A 21,150-nucleotide genomic window follows, 5' to 3' on the forward strand; every position below is an offset into this window, starting at 1 on the left:
GTCTCCATCTTTCAAAGGAGAAGTTGGAGGCGATGCCTCTTTCGCATTTACAGGCCTTAAATGTAATGCCTTAAGTTAAGGCATGATACATGAATTAATTCATCCCTTCCATCTGATAATGGCTTTGGACTTAATCGTTTTTTGTACCTTGACATTTTCTTCAGTACCTGGGAAGAAATACTGGTGCTGGTAAAAAGCATGTGCAATTAGAGGGGAGAAAATTCTCACCAAGAATGAACAAGTAAGATGCATCTTCCCCTCCCCTCCGAGGCTTGGTATTCTGCAAGAGGCTGATCTGCAAAGCAGGTGCCCAAGGCCTTTCATCTGGGCCTGCATCAGCTCAGTGCAGACACCATAATAGCCGACACTGAGTCACCTGACAGACTCACAGGTGACATAAAAACAAACTCTCTTCTAATCATTCATATGAATTTGATATGATTCGAATCATCATGGAAACAAATCTCTGGGCATGTCTGTGAGGCCTATCTTGATGAGGTTAACTATGGTTGAAAGACCTACCCTAAAACGCTCATGGTACCTTTTCAAGGGCTGGGTCTAGAACTTAATAAAAATGAGGAAGTGCTCTGACTACCAGGGTTCTTCATCTCCCTGCCTGGGACAACAGATGAATGTATCTCGTGCTCCAGCCTCCAAGACCTCCTAAAGCCATTTTGGAAGAGGAAGCCTCAAGTGAAGAATTGCCTACATCAGATTGGTCTGTGTGCATGTCGAGGGAGGCGTTACCCTTGATTGCAGATTGATATGGGTTGATCCAGCCCACTGTGGGTGGTACCATCCCAGGGCACGTGGGCCAGGGCTGTATAAGGAAGGTAGCTGGGCAAGCCGGAGACTAAGGCAGTAAGCAGTATTCCTCCATGGTCTCTGTTTGAGTTCTTGCCTCCAACACCCTCTATAGGGCTCTAATAGTTCCTAGCACAGCAAACATGGATGTGGCTTGTCTTGCCCTTCCCCTCCTCTCCTCTTTGCTAAGCCATAGATTGTATTTCTAAAGCTAGCCACGAAGGTCTATTTCCTTATTTGGCCACTTCCTGCCCCCGAGGTTGACCACCAAGGTCCAGTTATCAAAATAAAACCCCACAATCCAAAGTGCCCTTTTGGCTCACCCAATTAACATGTCCAATCAAAACAAGCCAACTCATCCTAACATGGGGTTTCCCCTTGTCCCTTTATAAACTATTTGTTTATGGATTCAACCACATCTGTCGCCTCTCTATCTAGAGGCAGTCCTTTGTCCCTCCAGGACAAATACCTCTTCACGCTTCCCTTTTCCTTTTCCCTTCTCCCTCATCCTCTGTCTTCTGTCTGGCCTCTTGTCTCTTATTCCCCATCCTTTATCCCTCTGAGACAAATGAATCTCTTTTGTCCTAAGAACTTAGTCTTTGTGTATCCTGGGCCAATGTCAGTCCTTTTACCTTTGAACTCCCAAGAACTTTGAAGTCAGGAGGCAAAAGACACTCACCCATCCTTAAGCTGTGTTTGTCAGGTATTTTGTCATAGCAACAAGACAAGTAACAAATCCACCTCCAGATGTCGTCTCTGGGCAGTCTGTCTAGACCCAGACTGTTCCATTCTAGACCAGGTGGCACTTAGAAAGTGACAGAGTTGTCAAGCACTTGGGAAGCCATTTTTCTAAGTCACCTCAAGTGTCCGCTTGTTATCACTGGTCTTCCGCCCCGGAATCTTTATTTTTATAATGTTCCCTAGAAGCTGGGCTTTCCTGACACAATGCCCAAGTAAAAGAATGAAAAACGTCATTTCTTTACATTATTGAAAGAGAATTCAATGGAGAAAGAGACACCTAAGAGGGTTCTTGCTTGCTTATTCATTTCTTCCTTTCAACAGAGTAACTTAAGCCAATTTTCCTACATCATTAAAGGAAAGGTATTTCCAACAATAAACTAAAAAAATACGACTCAAGAGGCCAGGAATGAGAAACTCCCAAGAACTTCAAAAAGATGGAAATGTCAGTTGTCTTAGCTAGGGTTTTTGCTGCTGTGAAGAGACACCATGACCATGGCAACTCATACACACACACACACACACACACACACATCCCTATATTTGGGGTGGCTCCTTACAGTTTCAGAGGTTCTGTCCATTATGATTGTGATGGGCTGTGTGCAGGTAGACATAGTGCTGGAGCTAAGAGTGCTACATCTTGCAGGCAACAGGAAGTTGACTGACCATGACACTGAGGGAAATCTCAGCAAAAGAGACCTCAAAGCCCACCCCATAGTGGCACACTTCCTCCACCAAGGCCTCAACTCCTAATAGTGCCGCTCCTTTTAGTGGCCATTTTCTTTCTGGATACCCACCAGTCTTCCCCAGAAACTCAGTTTTAACCTTCATCTGAAGGTTTTGGAGACCTAAGTTTCAGAAGCATGTCCTTAGAACTACTTCTCTGTGGGAATTTTATCATTACTCTTTGTGTGTGCACGTGTGTGAGGGGGTGTGTGTTGAGGCCAGAGGATAATCTTGGCTACTGCTCCTTATGAGCTATTCACCTTGTTGATTTTGTTGTAGTTGTTGAGTCATGGTCCTTCTTTAGGACCAGGGCTCACCATTTAGGTAGGCTGACCAGCCAGTGAGGCTGTCTCCACTTCACTAGAACTAAGATTACAAGCACGTGTCACGATGTCCTGCTTTTTGCTGTGCTTTCTTAGAACTGATTCAGGTTCTCGGATTTGCAAGACAAAGACTTGACTGACTGACCCATCTTCCCAGCCCAGCTGCATCATTTTATTGCACCAATGCTGCATATGACCTATGACTTCATCTGTGCCACCCCATAAACAACTTCCCTTCTCCATGCCTTGTTTGGCCCTCTGTAAGGAGAAATGCGGATGCTCACAGACACCGCTGCATGGCAACTACAACTGCTTGGATGTCTCTCTTACAGCAACCAGCTCCTAACAAGGAAAATTAGATTCAAGTGCTACTGTGCACTAGACCCTCAGGACATGTTTGACGGACGAGTGGCTGAGTTCTTGTAAGGACAAATCAAAAACGATGCATGACACAACCTTAGTGAGCTTTGTTCTTTCCTTATTTTACATATCTTTTCAAAGTCTTCAAATTGTTGTAAGGCTGCTAGCCCACGTGTTTATCAGTCCATTCTTCTAGAAATGTCCCGCAGAGTGAACTCAGTTGGATCAACACTATCATCTACTTACATATTTTCCCCTGATTTTAAGGGACGTTCCATTTGTTAGGTGGTCCATATTGCATGGTAACAGAAATAGATATCGAGTTCTACTCCGGAGAACATAAAGTTACCCATTTTTCCACATATTTCTACAAAATCAATTATCATTATTTTTGTTTCAAAATGTGTGGTTTGAAAAGCCAGAGTGTTTGGAAATCTTGCTCATATATACACACACTAGCATTCGGCAACACAAAAGAGCTGACAATGAGGGCATAGAACAACATGAGGATTAGAAAGGAATTAGAGTGAGTTACAGACAAACACACACACACTTAACCTACAAAGTAATGGGTTTCATCATTCTCTGGCTCTTCTGTACAACTCTGACAGACATGTATGCACAAAAAAAAAAAAAAAAACACACCAGTACTGCCTATCTTAACAAAGCACAGGGCAGGGCTCGATTTTTATCAAAAAGAAATACTGACTGAATTGCAATAAATTTATGCAAAGGAACACTAAACATGAATAAAATGGGCAATACTTATATGGTTTAATGAAGATGGCCCTCAAAACAGAATTCTGGATTTAAAAAAAATATAAAGGGCTAGGAGGAAAAAATAAAACAAAAACCAAAAACACAAGCCTGATCCCACTTATACAGAGTACGAAATCTGGGGGCAGCTTGGCACTACTATCTAAGACGCCCGGTGACGGTTTTGTTTGTAAGTGGCATTCTCCAGATAAAAGGCTTTGGAGGGTGGGGACATCAGCGGGCTGTGGATGTGGAGTTCCAGGAGTCCAGGCAGGGAATAAAGGTATCACGAAACATCTCTCCTGACCCCGGCAGGAAAGGCAGGGCCTGCTTTTCCCTCTTTCCTCTTAACTTTTCATCCTGTCTGTTTCCTAATTTGCTTTTCTGCCTCGGCAGAGTATTGAAATGGGGTTTGTTGATTGAATTTTTATTTAAGAAGTAGTGAAAAGAAGATAAATTTTGTATCAGGTCATCTCCCTTCTATGACAAAGCCACTACAGCTTCTAGCACAGACATTTCCACGTCTGGATTGTGTGTCCTCGTGGTTTTTTTTTAAACCTGTGACACTTCAATTGACTTGTGAAAATGAAGTAATATTTTCCCCCAATAGCTTTGGGAGGAATTGTTTCAACTCATGCCCTGACTCTGCTCATCAGCCTGTGCTTGGAAGCTGCCAGGCACCCCAGGTTTGCTGTGGTGTCCTGCTTGTAACTCCTATCTCTCTGTGAATGTATTCCCAGAGCCCCCAGATCTCTCTGGTTGGCTTTGACCTGTTGCACCGTTATGTATCATTTTTTTTGTCAGAGAGTCTTTCATAGGTAAGGTAGTCAATTTGAAGGAAACTGTGTTATTAGAACAGGTCTCATGACAACATGCAGACAGTTACCTGGCAATGATACAATAACTACTCATCATATGGTCCGATGCTTTTCTAATTTGATATTATTTTCCCAACTCTGCTCATCCCTCAGATATAAGGCAACAGAAGGTACAAAGAGTTCGCCTTCCCCCAGTTACACCCGGGTTCCATTTCTCTCCTATTTGTGCGTATATTAAGCACCCGTCCAAGCCCTGGACGTGAGGATGCCAGCCCTTGTAGCAATCATTTCCTTACAAGTTGTATAGAATTAAATCACAGTAAAATTTACTCTTCCTGAAACTCTTACTGTGCCAAGGTACTTATTGGAAAATAAATCTATTTTTTGTCTACAAAAATGTAGAGGAATGCAAAAGCCCTCAGACCTCCCTGAGGAGCTATAGGCAGCTAATAGTTAATGGGGGGGGGCATAGTCCTCTGTGGTATAGCCCCTGATAAGTGCCACTTACTCAATAAGTAACCCTTAGCCCATGTTCATATAAGAAAACCTAACTAAGTAGAGTGACCACAAGCACTATTGCACACACACACACACACACACACACACACACACACACACACTATGGTGGTGTAAGTGAGAATGGCCCCCATAGGGTCATATATTTGAATGCTTGTTCCACAGGAGGTGGAACTATTTGGGAGAGATGAGGAGGTGTGGATTTGTTGGAGATATATTACTGGATGGGGCTTTGAAATTTCAAAAGCCCACACCTTTATCGGTAAACTCCCTGCCTCCAACTTTTGGGTAAATCATAAGCTGTCAGCTACTGCTCCAGAGTCATGACTGTCTGCTTGCTGCCTTGCTCCTCACCATGATGAACACAGACTAACCCGCAACCACGAGCCCCAGATTAAATGCTTTCTTCTATTAGATGATTTGCCCATAGTGTTTTGTTGCAACAGTAGAAAAGTACTAACATACACACCTGCACACATGTATGCACGCTCATGCACATGCCAGGAAAGAAGGAACGGTACTAGTTGAGAAAAGGGGACTTGGAAGAAGGGGACTTGTTCAGAATATGTTATATATGCAGAATAGTATGAAAAATAAGATTTAAAAAGCATTTAAAAAAATGATCACTCCGAGTCCTCTCCTGTATTTTTTTTCCTGTGGATTGCCGTTTGCTCACTACTCTGAAAGTCTTTCATTTGATTGCTCATCCTTCAAAGTCCTTTGAAATTCTCCTATTCCATAAACACTACATCATCACATAGCCACTTGTAGAACTCGCCTTCCAGACTTTGGAAGTACGCAGCTGACCTGGGCCCAGCCTTCCAATGTAAGTTGAAAGTCTAAATGCTGTCTGCTTCCCATGGCAGAGTATTCACTGCGACCATGACACCTTTTAGGTAAATCCCAGTGAAGCCCAGGAAACCCAGGACAGAGTGAGTTGCACTGCTCAGTCTTGAGCTCATTATTTTATGACTTGCTCTTTCGTTTAAACTTCAACTTGTGCTATACTTTGAAAAATCTGTAAATATTTTTGCTCGTATCATGGGCCTGAGTCCTCAACCAAGCTTCTCTTGGTGGTAGGTGGAAGCGAGTGCAGAGACTCCTGACTGAAGTGTTGAAAATAAATGACAGTGAGTGTTAAGCCCTAAGACATCTTATCAAAGCCTTGTTCAGAGTATCTTATGGAAGCAGAGGGGGAAGAATGTAGGCGCTGAAGGATGAGGGAGGATGCTGTGCAATGCTGTCTTCTGGGCATCAGAGCTCTATTTCACTCGTGAGTTCACAAACAATATTGGTCGTTACATGCCCAAGACTTATAAGATCAGGCCAGTGAAAAATTCCAGAATGGATGGATGGGCTTGATGGAGCTCCGGAAGTTCCATCCCTGACAAAGGAGCTATTGATAACTGATAGCAACTGGGGAAATGGCAATCATTCTACTTTGGTGTTGCACTTGTAGGTTCCCATGCTCCAGTTGAAAGCCCACATTCCAGCCTACATGGGCAGCACCAATGGAAATAATGGGGAAGAGGAGGAGGAGGAGGAGGAGGAGGAGGAGGAGGAGGAGGAGGAGGAGGAGGAGGAGAAGGGAGAAAGCCCCATGCTTTGTCTATTTGTGAAAGAGATTGGGTGATATAGCATGTAAAATATCCATGATTTCAGGATTTGGCCAGTTGCATTTTCATAATATATCTTTAAACATATGATTGAAGTAGTCAAATTTCTTGGAATATATACTAAAACTTAATCAGACTTTTTTTTACAAAAATAAAGTGGAGGATAAGAAGTTGAAACAGGAACATTTGGGTGTGTCTGAGAGTGTTAGAGAAGAAAATGAGATAGATATAACATATTTCACAGTGGGAATATATTGCTCCTTTAACCTTCACCTTATGTTTTGAGAAATGATCTCTTACTGAACCTGGAGTTTGCTGTTTATATTAGATTGCCTGGCCGGCAAGCCTCCCCCCATATCTACTTATCTGCACCCCCTCATTACTGTGCTTACAGACTGAGCAGTTTGCATGGGTGCTGAGGATGCAAACAGACATGCACCACCATACAAAGCAGATCATAGCTCCAAAGGTTTGGAGCTAGGAGCTGAATATGGCTATAAAGTTGTGGCATTTGACTTTCTGAAGTATAATCATTTCATTCTTCCTAAGTGGTACAGGGTGTTACTTACTTGCATTTGAGGAGTATCTTTTCCATAGCTGCATACCCTATTCAGTCTTGATAACAACAGAGCCACTGTAGGCTTTAAATAAACAAGTGTTAAATTAAGGTGGGCAGATGCTAATGAAGTATGGCTATTTTAATACTGGTGTGTATTACAAGAAAGCCACAAAAAGCAATTTGTAATCTCTCTATCACAGGAACTTGCCTTTTTTGCAGCCTCTACAAAGTTTTACTCAATTATTTTGTTTGAGGTGTCCTTTTTTATAATGTGATTTCATGGATATTATTGTACATTTTCAAATGCCAAAGAAGTGGACTAGACGCATGGTATACAAAGTGAGAGTAATAAAGCTTTTCATTTATTTTGATGTGGGATAGCACCCGAAGTTCTCAGTGGGTTCTCAATAAATTTGCCGTCCACCCCCCAGGATTTGGAGATCACAGAGCCCAGTGACATCTGAAATCACCATGCTGCCCCGGATTGAAGCACTTGCCCAAAGCTTAGGTTTGTGCTCATTTCTCATCCTCCCACTGAGACAAAGCCTTATAGCATAACCAAGGCATTGTCAGACGACTTCAATACCTAATGGCTTACACTCCTGGCAACCGTTGGAATGAAAGGAGGATCGAAGATAATCCAGCCCAAGATATTGCTTCTTTAAGTTAATCTTCCAGGTCATGGTTATGGCTCCAGGCACACTGGCTTTCTGAAGGGTCTAAAAGTGACTTAGCAAATTGATGGGTGGCTCAGATATAGACAGCTCTGAGTTCTAAGTCTATTCACTACTGTTTTGCTGGCTTTATTTATTCCCTATAGGGTCTGCCTTAGACGAGGGCTGCCAGGGATGTCAGCACTCGAGACTGCAGGATCTAGGGCTTCAGAGCCTACAGTGGGGTACAGAGACACCCACCACAATGTATGGTTTGTTTCTTCAAGCTTACATAGACACACTATAAGAAAATATAAGAAACCTGCGTTGGTGGGGAAGTGAAACTTTGTTTTGTTTGGTTTTTTAATATTAAAGATGAGTGTACATTTCCCCCTGTATTTTAATTTATCTGGTACTATGTTTTAAATACTATATAACAGACTTCTTAGGAGGCAAAACAGAAAGGTGCATGGCTTTACTCCCGTAGCTGACAAATAGATGAGTGATACACAGTAACTATGTGTGGGTTGCATTTCTGAAAACAGGGACATGGACAGGTAGGAGGAGAGAAGATGGGTCAGGAGAGGTCATTACATTTGAGGTGCATGTTCATGAAGGCCCTACATTTGGTCACCCAAGATTATGTGTTAATTCAATTATCATATTGTCAAGATTCAGAAACAAAGATGAAACGCTTATTATCAACCTTGGACTGGTGTCCCTTCTACGTGCTATATTGCCTGAAGTTTATTTTACTCTCTTAACACACACATGCACACATATACACACACACATATTCATAAATGTATTACTATTGTTTAAAACACTCATTAGTATTTATATAGTAAGAGATTCATCATTCGATAACAGATTTCTCCAGCTACAGAGGAGCCAAACTTGTGAATGACTTGCTCCAATATAAAGAAAAGAGTGTACTCTGGTATAGACATGATTCCAGGCCAGATCTGTAGTCAATGCGCTCAGAAGTCATTTCTTAGAAACCTTCTATCACTCCTCATGAATCAAGGGCAATGCAGTGCATGGTTTTGATTAACTGGGGTTGCTCAAAAGTTTTAAGAATAATGTACCTATGTTAAAATGGCTGCAGCCCATGGAGCCTTTCTTTGTTCTTAAATTTTCTATGTGTGTGTGTGCATGTGTGTGTGTGTGTGTGTGTGTGTGTGTGTGTGTGTGTATGTGATTGAATCTTCCCGACAGCCCTTTGTCATGGGTATTTACATTATATCCATGTCACTACTGAGGACATTAAGGCTTAGGAAGGCTGAATAAGTTACCCATATGCTCTCATTTTTTATCTGAGCTGGTGTTTAAGGTGAGCTGTGCGTCTCCAAAGCCTATATGTTTAAACGATGTGGCACGATGTATCTTGTGTAAACTCTTATTGATGAAATCAACCATGCCGTAAGGACAGAGGCACCAAGTAAAGTCAGCTTGGTGTGCTGTGCCCTTCAGTAGCACATGCTGTCTCAAACATGCATCTGTATTAAACTAGAATTGAGTGGCCATTTGCTGATACAGCTTTGTAGTAAATATTTGGCCAGAGGAGGGTAAAGTGGAAATTCTCATTATAGTGCCGTTTGGAAGCTATTTTATAATGAATCTTCTCTTAAGAAAACACACACACACATACACATTCTCACATATACACACATATATTATATATGACTATATTTTAAGAATTAGATGCATATAAAACAATGTATTATACAAATTTATATAAATCAACTTACACATATACATATATAAATATATATATATATATATATATATATATATATATATATATATCTATATATATAAAATCAGCTTCACAATAAAAATAAACAACAATAAAGTCAGTTCAGTCACATGGTAAATAATATCAAGATATATCCCTTTGAGATATTTAATTCTTAACCCTGTTATCTTTTAAAATCCAAATGTCTTTGGGTGGGATAACTAATTAAGATAACAGACACAATAACATGTCCAATGAGCTTTGAGAGCAAGCCTCTTTGACTACAGTTAACCTACTAATGGAGACCAGCTTAGGAAGAGGGATGATAAAACCATGCAAACTATTTAACCAGTGAAAGGCCCTGTCACCCATCTGCATGTGCCATCATTTTCTCGATGCATGTGGTGACGTCAATGAAATTGGCCATCATAGGCCCATAGCGAGTGGCATTATTTGAAAGGATTAGGACATGTGGAGTAGGAGTTGGAGGAGGTGTGGCCTTGTCAGAGGAAGTGTGTCACTGGGTCTGAGCTTTGCAGTTTCAGACGATCAAGCCAGGTTCAGTGCTCTCCCTCCTTCTGCTAATCCAGAGGTAGCCCTCTCAGTTCCTTCTCCAGCACCATGGCTGCCTGCACACTGCCATGATTCCTGCCATGATAACAGACTAAACCCCGAACCTATAAGCAAGCGCCTTTTCTATACTCAACAGTTCATAGAGTTCTCTAAAGAAATGATCTATTCTCGTTCTATTGGGGGTTTGTCTGGTTCATAACGTTATCTATCCCCCTTTTTAGAAAGCATATCCACAATAACAGGAAGCCAATTCTCTGACTTCCAATGAAATGGACACACCAGTGAATTGTTTCTCTGTATAAGAGTTGTTGTGGTCATGGTGTCTCTTCTTCGCAGCAATAGAAACCCTAAGACTGTGGAACTAACTAACTGAAAGCTTTTTTTTTTTTTTTTTGATTTGGCTCCACTCCAGACTTATCAAATTCCTAGCTGAAGATTAGTCCGAGGAAATTTGACTTATCTCTCTCTGTGTGTCCTCACTAAACCATGCCCTCTGCTGGTTCCCTTCCTCAATGGACTCTTCTACTTGTGAGACAGCATGACTAAGCAGCAAGCCCAGTTTTGTTCTTAGCTTCAAGTTCAAAGGCAGAGAGCTGTATTTCTTGAGTTTCCAGAGCTATGGATTTGGGTTAGCCTTAATTTAGAATACTGGTTTGGACTGATTTTTCAGACAGTCCCTAATGTGAAGAAGATGAGGTGTCCTATTTCAGGTTTGTGCCATGCACCCTTGAAAGCCAAGTCATGTCAGGGTAGAAGAGACTTGGCTTCCTTTCATTGTGGGCATGTTTTCTCTAAAGGGGTAGTTAGCACTGTGTACCAAAGAAATCCCCAACAGAACCAGAATAAGGCATTTCTTTAGACGGATCTATACACTGCTGAGTACAGACTTGGTGCTCTGCCTTGCTCAGAAGAATCTATGATCTTCCAAAAGAAAGGTGTGCCAGCTACCTGGCTGATGGGTGCTCAAATGTTCTGAGCGCTGCTTTAGCTCCTGTTTTGAAAAATCCCCTCTTGCATAACAATTATTGCTGACATACTTACTTGGGAGTGTGAGTGAGAATTCTCTTTACTTTTTACTTAAAGATACAATTGTCTCTGACAGCCAATGTCATCTAAAGTGTCAATTGTTACTTCTGACTCTCTGGGAAAACAGCTGAACACAAGGAGAAAGGGTCTGATTATGGCTTTAATTTTTCCACGAAAGAGACAGGAACTTGAAGTGTTCATATTTGGAGGATCCTTATGGAAATACAGGCAGTGTAAAGACTGCATTAGTCAGCCATGTGTTACAACAACATGAGACACTCAATTTTAAAAATTTTATCTTTTATTTATTCTTCACTCATCCCTAAAAATCCTCCCTCCTTCTTGGGATTCCCCAAACTTCTACTATTGTTTGTGTGTGCATCTCTGCATCTGCTCCCATCAGTTGCTAGATGACGTCTCTCTGGTGACGATTATGCTAGACTCTGGTCTATGAGTATAGAAGCATATCATTAAGAAATTTTTCTTTTTTTTTTGTCAGTCTGATTTGGTTCTATTCTAGATCTCTGGGCAATCCAGCCCCTGGCAGTGTCAGTGGTAGACTCCCTACCATGGCATGGGTCTCAAGTCGGACTGGTCAATGGTTGACCATTCACACAAGTTCTGTGCAGCATTTACTCCAGCATTTGCAGGAATGAAAAATGGTTGGTCAAAGGTTTTGTGGTTGGGTTGGTGTCCCAGCATCTTCACTGGAAGGAAACCTTGCCTGGCTACAAAAGATGGCTGCTTCAGGCATCATATCCTCCATTACGAGAAGTCTTCCCTAGGTTCACCCTTGTGGTCTCCAGGGAGTTTTCATTGCATTAAGTTTCCACCTCTTCCCCCAAATCCCCCCCCCCATTTCAGTTCTTTCTCTGTCAATCCTACCCTCCCCTACTTGATCCCTCTTGTTCCCATCCACATCCACCTTCCGTCCACCTGTGAAATCTATCTCTCTTTCCCAGGAAGATCCACGCATACTCCTTTGACCCCTTGACCTTGACCTTGTTACTTAGCCTCTCTGGTCCTGTAGATTGTAGCGTGATTATCCTTTATTTTACAGCTAATGTCCTATTATAAGTAAGTACATATCTGGTTTGTCTTTCTGGGTCTGGGTTACCTCACATAGAGTGGATTTTTTTTTTCTAGTTCCATCCATTTGCCTTCAAATTTCCTGATGCCGTTGTTTTGAACATCTGCATAATACTCCATTGTGTAAATGCACCACATTTTCTTTGTCTATTCTTTGGTTGAGGGACATCTAGGTTGTTTCCAGTTTCTGGCTATTATGAATAAAGTTGCTATGAATATAGTTGCACAAGTATCCTTGTGCTAGGATGGAGAGTCCTGGGTATATGCACAGGAGTGTTATGGCTGGGTTTTGAGGTAGGATCAATACCCAAATTTCTGAGAAACTGCCATATTGATTTCCAAAATGACTGTACAAGTTTGCACTTCCACTAGCAATGGAGGAGTGTTCCCGTTGCTCACCAACATGTGCTTTTGATCATAGTCTTTCTGACAGATATAATATGGGATGGCAAGGTCTTTTTGATTTGCATTTCCCTGATGACTAAGGATGTTCTACATTTCTTTAAGTGTTTATCAGTCATTTAAAATACCTCTGTTGAGAATTCTCTGCTTAGATCAAAACCTATATTTAAAAATCAGCTTATGTGGTTTGTTGATGCCTAGTTTCTTGACTTCTTTATATATTTTGAATATTAGACCATTGTCAGATGTGGAACTGGTAAAAATCTTTTCCCATTCTATAGGCTGTTGTTTTCTTATTGACTGTTTATCCTTTGCTTTACAGAAGCTTTTCAGTTTCATGAAGCCCCATTTACTAGTTGGCAATAATAGTGCCTGCACTATTGAGAAAATTGTCTCCTGGGTCAATGCTTTCAAGGCTATTTCCTACTTTCTCTTCTATCAAATTCAGTGTATTTCATTCTATGATGATGCACATGGACTTAAGTTTTGTACAGAGTTATAGATCTGGATCTATTTGCATTCTTCTATAAACAATTAGGCCAGAACCATTTGTTGAGGATTTTTTTCTTCCATTGTTTATTTCTGGCTTCTTTAGCAAAAGACGGGTGTCCATAGGTGTGAGGATTTAAATCTGGGTCTTCAGTTAGACTCCACTGATCAATCTTTTCATTTTTAAGCCAATGCCATGCAGATTTTTATTATTATAGCTTCATAGTAGAGTGTGAAATCAGTGACGGTGATAACTCCAGAAGTTCTTTTATTGTACAGGATTGTTTCAGCTATCCTGGGCTTTTTGTTTTTCAATATGAAGTTGACTATTGTTCTTTCAAGCTCGGTAGAAAACGTGTTAGAATTTTGATGGGGATTTTATTGAATCTGTAGGTTGCTTTTGACAATATGGCCATATTTACTATGTTAATGTTAGGGAAACATGAGCATAGGAGGTCTCTCCATCTTCTCATATCTTCTTCAATTTATTCTTCAAATTCTTGAAGTTATTGTCTTATAAGTCTTTAACTTCCTTTGTTAGAGTTACACCAAGATATTTGTATTAATTGTGGCTATTGTGAAGGGTGTTATTGCCCTGATTTTTTCTTAGTCTATTTGTGGTTTGTATATAGACCACAAATATACAAATAGATTCAATGTAGGGTAATCTGTCAATGTACCATAATTATCTCTTTTCACAGATGAAGAAAACATGGTGAACTAAATGACTAGCTTAAGATGACAGAGATAGTATGTACATGAACTGAGATGGTGATAAAGGACCACAGATATGGAAGTCAGTTTCCTTAACCACTACAAGCATTCAAAACAAGGCTTCAAGGGAGCAGTGAAGCTTGGGAGAAATGGAGTTTCAGAGACACTGAGTATCATCTCAAATTCTCTCTCTCTCTCTCTCTCTCTCTCTCTCTCTCTCTCTCTCTCTATCACTCTTGGCTTTTTGTGACTTCAAAATTATATTTAAATATTTTTCTTTTTTTATTGAAAAAATTTCTGCCTCCTCCCATTTCCTTCCCCTCCCCCACTCCTCTCCCCCTCCCCCCATTCCTCTCCCCCTCCCTCTCCAGTCCAAAGAGCAGTCAGGGTTCCTTGCCCTGTGGGAAGTCCAAGGTCCTCCCCCCTCCATCCAGGTCTAGGAAGGTGAGCATCCGAACAGGCTAGGCTCCCACAAAGCCAGTATATGCAGTAGGAGCAAAACCCAGTGCCATTGTCCTTGGCTTCTCATCAGCCCTCATTGTCCTCTCTTTTTTTCTCTATCTCTCTTATATCACTCTCACCTTCTCTTTTTGTCTCTCTCTTGGTCATGCTCATGATCTTATATTGCTTTTATTAATTTTATTCTCTCTCACAAATTACCTATATTTCCTCTTTTCTCAATCTTTTCTCCATTCAGACTGAGTTCTGCTTTCTTGTGGGTTCTTCATCAAATCTCAGAGTCCCCATCCTTCTTGCATCACAGGGGACATTTAGGACATTTAGGGACATTTGTACCAGGACCCCTCCACATTTAAAATGGTATGTTTAATAGCTTAATCTTCTGTTTTCACCATCAAACATCTCCTATTGAGTTTTCTCATTCAAGTTCATTATGGCAAGACTCCATGGGACCCGGTATTAGAAGAGGCTATGGCCTTGCTGGGTGGGAAGAGCAGTGGTAAAAACCTCAGAGAGGCCACACAGAATGAATGAATGGTTTTCCCTAGAAGCTAGAGATGGGTTCACTACCATATGAAGACCATGGAATTCATCTTAGTTGGGGAAGAAGTTTTAGAAAAAAGTCTGGAACCTTCCCTCAGAAGAAGCTGACCTTGTGGTTAGACCTGAAAATTTTACTATGGAGCTAGGACATCTGGGTTGGATTTTGAGTCCAAAGAGAGAACAAAGATTCCATCTTTCTCTTCTGATTACCAGCAGCTTTATCATAAATGAAGCCACTGACAACAAGTAAAGTAGCACCATTTCCCATGATCCACTACGGCATCCCTACTTCACTGATTGGCTCAGTGGGGGCAGCAGTGTCAAAGATGAAAAGAACTAGAGAGCTGGGACAGAATCGCTGAGTACTGTATGCAAACCCAGCTTTCTCAGATCTCAAAGATGGCTGGGCGGGTTCTGTTGCCAGTGCAAAGCATGATCCCCTAAAGGGAAAAATTAATGTCTCACAGAAAATAAAATCAGAATAGCAGTCTTATTCTTTACAATCTCGGGGATAAAAGAGGCCAGTTATCTAGAGGGAATGTGTTTTATAAACTCTATTTGGGGCTGTGAAGATAATTCAATCAGTAAGGTGACTGCCACACAAACAAAAAAGACCCAGGATCTGGTCACCAACCAGCTCCACATAAAAGCTGGGCAGGAAAAAAGCTTTCAGCCATGCTCTAAGGCAGGGAGGTAATTCAGGGTGTAGACAGGAAATACTGTCCCTGCTGGGAGTAACACTGGGGAGCCGTTATTTCGGGTGTGCAGCTATACTGGTACAGAGCGAAGAGAGACTAAAAACACTTTCTATACCAAAAGAGTGAAAGACAGGTCCTTGAGAGTGTTCTGTCCTTTCATAAGGGCCTAATGGTTGCTTGCTCAAGGGCTCAAGCTGCTCAGAGCTCTGGATTTAATCTAACACCCCAACATCCATTTCCTGCTAATTAAGCCCTCTAGCTTATATAGCCACAAAGGTATTCTTATTTCCCAAATGTCTAGGCTCCTTAACTTTTTATCTTCCCTCTCAATATTGGTCTTTTATACCATGGACGTTTGATCTCCGAGAAAGCCTATTAAATTATCTACAAGGGCAAATGTGTGACATTAAGTGCCAGGCGAGTTTTTAGGAGAATTGATCATTTCCTCAGCTACTATCAGTGGAAATCTACTGAGTGAAAACTGCATTCATTTAAAAAAGAAGATATTGGACAAACGTAGCTGGATATTTTTATACACTTTCTCTATTGCCTGATAAGTAGGAGTGTGGGAGGTGGAATTTATCTGAATATTTGTAACGTGTATGACATTGAACCCATAGGTGGAATGATTTATGAAGCCAGCAAAGCTTTCTCTCTCCAGAAAACAGATGTCAGTAAGTTCAGTGGTTAGCAATATCAGCTTGAGGGTCACACCCAGCTGGGTTTGATTCATGATTGTCTCGTTTGTTTCAGCAAATTTCTATGCCTCCATTTTCTCAAGGTAATACAGCCATCTGGTCTACCTCTTGTTGTTCTGTTAAGATTGGTGGTATTTCCATTGTGTTTTGCACAGTCTCTGATGAAGAATGGGTTGGTAGTAAGTGACAACAATTATAACAGATGGAAAATAGATGGTGTCAAGAGAACTCAAGCAAGCATAGCCAAAAACTCCCAGTGACTTTTTCAGTGGTATTCATTTTATCTTAGCCCGGCATTTTGATTGGATCTTTTCTATTAGTTGACTAGCAGAAAATGATTTGCTTAAATTTGCATATTCAGCACTGTGAAATGTGATAGGATTGCATAGGAATGTTGTTACTATCTTACTTAGTTTTTTTCACTGTTCAATCTTGAATAGAATTTGTGCCCCTAGGAGAAAAGAGGGAGAAGGAAATTAAGTTCCAGACTTCCCTGGGTGTTGAGGTGAAGTCATTTGAAATTCAAAATGTTGCTATGACAGCCAAGAGTTGAATGTCTGAGAATGAAACACAAAAGGATATGGATTTTCTTCATCTATCCACATCCATATTTCTGCTACTAACAGTGATCCTTAACTTTAATTAGGTCAGGGGTTCTTACACTGAGATGAAGCAGAGCCCAAGAGCTCAGTTAATCTCGTCTCCTTGTCTCTTTCTTTCCTATGCTGAGGAGCTGGAATTCTGAAGAATAACCACTGCTTTTGTAGAAGACCCAAGGTCTATTCCCAGAACTCACATTGGCTGCCTCACGAGTTCCTGAAACACCAGATCTCAAGGATCTGACACCTGTGGCCTTCACAGGAAGAGGTGTTGACACGCAGGTACACATATCCACCTGTGTGCATAATTAAAAATAATAAAATAAATCTTTTTTTAAAAGTGTGGAGTTCATTATTGGTTGCTGCTGAACATGGTACCTGCCCTGGAATGGCTGATGTACTCAGTGTCCTTTCATTGGAAAAAACTGATTGGTCATCTCTGAGCAGGTATTAATGACAGTTCAGTGGTTAGCCCTTACCATAGTGGCTAGGTTTTCATTCATTCATCCATCCATCCCTCCATCTATCCATCCATCCATCCATCCATCCATCATTTTAAAAAAATATAACAAAATAAAATATAAGATGAAACAATAACTACCACATCAAAGTTGGACAAGAAAATCCAGTAGAGGGCAAGGAGCCCAAGAGAAGGCATAGGAGTCAGAGACCCAATCATCTGCACACTCAGGAATCCCACGGAAACACTAAACCAGAAGTCATACTACATACGCCGAGAACCCTGTGCTTGCTGCTTCAGTCTCTGTGAGTTCACGTAAGCTGTGCTCACGCTGACTTAGAAGGCCGTGTATTCCTGGTGTCCTCAGTCCCCTTCGGCTTTTACTTTCTTTCACTTCCTCTTCTGAAGGGAATCCCTGAGCTCTGAGGGGAGGAATTTGATGGAGACATCCCATTTACAGCTGAGTGTTCCACGGGCTCCCATTCTCTGTGTAATGTCTGGCTACAAATATCTTATATTTGTTCCCAGAACCCACACTGACTGCCTCTTAACTGCTTGTAGCACTGGATCTCAAGGAGTCAATAACTTTGGCCCCCACAGACAGGTACACTGGCACTCATACCCACATATATGTGCGTAATTAAAAATAGTGAGATAAATTTTTCACACACACACACACACACACACACTGTGTTGTTTGGGATGAGCCATTGACTGGAGGCAAATAGAGTTCCTTCTCTGTTCCTCTAAGCACTAAAGTCTCCTCACCTCCAGCTGAAAATGGAGCCGCCATGCTTACATCACTAGGCTCCTGGGAGTTAAGAGAAGGGATGTAGAACATGATGTTTGGTAACATTTAGCTTCTCCTGTTAACCCAGAAAGGAAAGCTGCAGCTCACACACTTTCCTTAGGGTGGAGATTCTTGAAGAAACAACCATGGGATGAGACGGCACTGGGCTGGAAACTCAGTCTCCAGTAGGGCTCCATCCACTGTACTGCTGTCCGCCAGAGGTGCCGTGGCTTTCACTGGCCGTCTGCCAAATAAAGGCGAATGAAGAGGCAGGCAAGGAGAGGACATGTCTTACTCCCTCTCTTTCCTGAATCCAGGCCAAGCACGTAGCTGTCTGCGAGAGCTTCAAAGTCTTAAAAATCTAACCAGTTGCAGCGCCAAGAATTAAAAAGTGCCAGGCTACCCGCAGCTCCCCTGGCTCTGACAACCACTGATCAGTTGAAGTTCGGTGCTTTGAGATGTGTGCTGGGAGCTGTTCTGGGATAAGGGACTGGCTGGGTATGCTTGTCCCTCCATGAGGAAAACCAGAATGCCTGCTAGGGACCATTCCAGCAAGAATCCACAGACAAGGGCTCTGCCCTTTCATAGTTCCCTATGGTTTCTCTCCAAATCTCTTATTTCATTTTAGAAGGTTTACAGATACTGATTCCATGATGCGAATTGCCTAAAAAGCTTGATGCTCAGAACAGAGTAGAATCAATACTGTACTTCATTTATCTTTGTAGCTTCCTGGCTGTAGCACCAAACTTAATAATACCTTTTCAATTTTCAAATTTCATCCGCTGTTCCATTTGTATTTTCCTCTTTATAAAGAGGCTGTCTGGTGTGATGGCCTATGTCCACCACTTAGATGAGACCACTGTGGCCCAAAGAGAAGAAAGACATTCCATGGACCCCTATCCATGCTTGATAGTTTACAGTAGTGTGTGTGTGTGTGTGTGTGTGTGTGTGTGTGTGATGAACAGCTATCCACTGTAGAAGCTTGGATGCTTCATGCCAATTGACTGAACTGAGAGATACCTAAGAAATCAGTAAAGCCTCCTTCTAGATTTGCCTAGGAGGGTGTTTCTGGAAATGATTAAGTCATGATGGCCTGGGCTTTGTCACTGGCTTAGTTCATGGAAAAATTAATTTGCTTAGGACATTGGGGGATGGTAGAGACTCAGCAGGTTCGGGCCGAGTTGGGGAAGCAGGTTGCCTGCTGCTGTGCCTTGCTCTAACTCCTTGTTACTTCTCTCTCTGCATCCTGGCCACCGAGAGATGAACACCTCTGCCCCCCCCCCCCCGGCATGCTCTAACCACCACCATGTTGAGGACCGACTACAAGGCCACAGCACCTGAGTAAGCCAATCAAGGCTCAAAGCCCTAAAACCACGGACCCTCCCTTGAAGTTGTTTATATGAAATATTGCACGATTGCCATGAGACGCTAACAACACGGCAACCGAAGCAATAGGTAAGCAGACAGTCCAATAAATGAGGAAGGTGCTGGAGTTCTCGTGATACTGAGAAGAGCTAAAGGCGTAGCTGCCAGGAAAGACAGTGAGGATGGTGTCCTTCAGCCTCAGCTACACCATCGTGACCGTGTAAGATCCAGATTTTTAGGGGAAAATCTGATTGTCAGCAGGTCATATCCTGATCCTACCATTCACAAGCTGTAATCAGGACCATAGGTCCCACGGCTGTCGCCTCTTTAAGACTGTGGTAAGGTCAGAGTCTATTTCCCAAAGGATCTTGAGGAATAGAAAGAGGAATAGCATATGTGGAACAAGTGTTTATTGCATGTTTCAAACAAGGCACATAGTTTCCCAAGAAGAGGTGGTATTTAACTTTAATGTTTGTCGTTTGTATCTTTCTAGAAAGTTCAGAAATAGGAATACTTGTTGTCAACTGACTTCTGTAGGGCAATGTCATCTTGATGGATGCTGATCAAGGTACCAATACTCAGTTCAGAATTTTCCACGTGAGTCATAGCCTTGACAGCTTAGAAAATATGGACATTTGCTGCTGTAAAACTCTAATTATCTCTAGATAATCACGCAGACATGATGGCCGTGACTCAGTTCCAATCACTTGGAAAGTTCCATTTGCACAATTTTTAAACATGTTTTAATTATCTCTTGGACAAAACCCTAAGGTAAAAATATGACCTGAGGAGAAGCACACTAATTCAAGGAGGAGAAAGGCAGAGCTTGGCTTCCTGGCTCTCCTGATATAGATAAGGTTGTGTGTGATTTTGGTTTTATTTTGTTTATTTGTTTGTTTATTTTTTCAATTTTCAGGACAGTGTTTCTCTGTAGCTTTGGAGCCTGTCCTGTAACTAGTTCTTGTAGACCAGGCTGGCCTCAAACTCACACTGGGCCTGCCTCTGCCTCCCCAGTGCTGGGATTAAAGGTGTGTACCGCCACCGCCCAGCAAGGTTCTGTTATGGTGTGGTGAAAGATGGACCTTGGTGGGTGGGTCCAAACCACTGCGGATGAGGGATAAACATGCCTTGCAGACAGAGCTTCTTTTATTAGGGAAAGGGAAGGGTGAGAGGAGAGAGAAAAGGAGCTAAGAGCGGCCTCATGGGAAGAGAAAGAGAGAGAGAAGGCAGAGGCAGAGAGCCAATGAGAAAGAAAAAGAGAGAAAAGAAAGAGAGGCAGAGAGCCAAAGAGAGAGAAAGATGGCTGGGAGAGAGGGAGGAAGAGGAAGAGAAGGGAGTAGGCAAAGCTCTGCCTTTTAAAGGGAGGGGCGCAGTGCGCATGCACCGAGACCACATAGTAAGCCAAGATCCTGCTGGATACTGCCAGCCATGCACGCAGGGGTGACACGCACTCTTCCAGGTCCCCAAAGAACAGGACCAGATGTGCCTGGATGCTGCCAGTGTTGCCATAATGGATATGATGCCGAGCTTGAGCTAGACATGTTTTAATGAAATGCACTTGTGACTGAACAAGCACTATAAAACTAGACTCTCTTGACAGGCGTGCAAGGGCATACAGACATTCACAATGTAAAGAAC

The sequence above is a fragment of the Alexandromys fortis genome, unplaced genomic scaffold (genome assembly GCF_014885135.2).
Source record: "Alexandromys fortis isolate MF-2015 unplaced genomic scaffold, M_Fortis_MF-2015_v1.1 scaffold_116, whole genome shotgun sequence".
NCBI classification, from domain to species: Eukaryota; Metazoa; Chordata; class Mammalia; order Rodentia; family Cricetidae; genus Alexandromys; species Alexandromys fortis.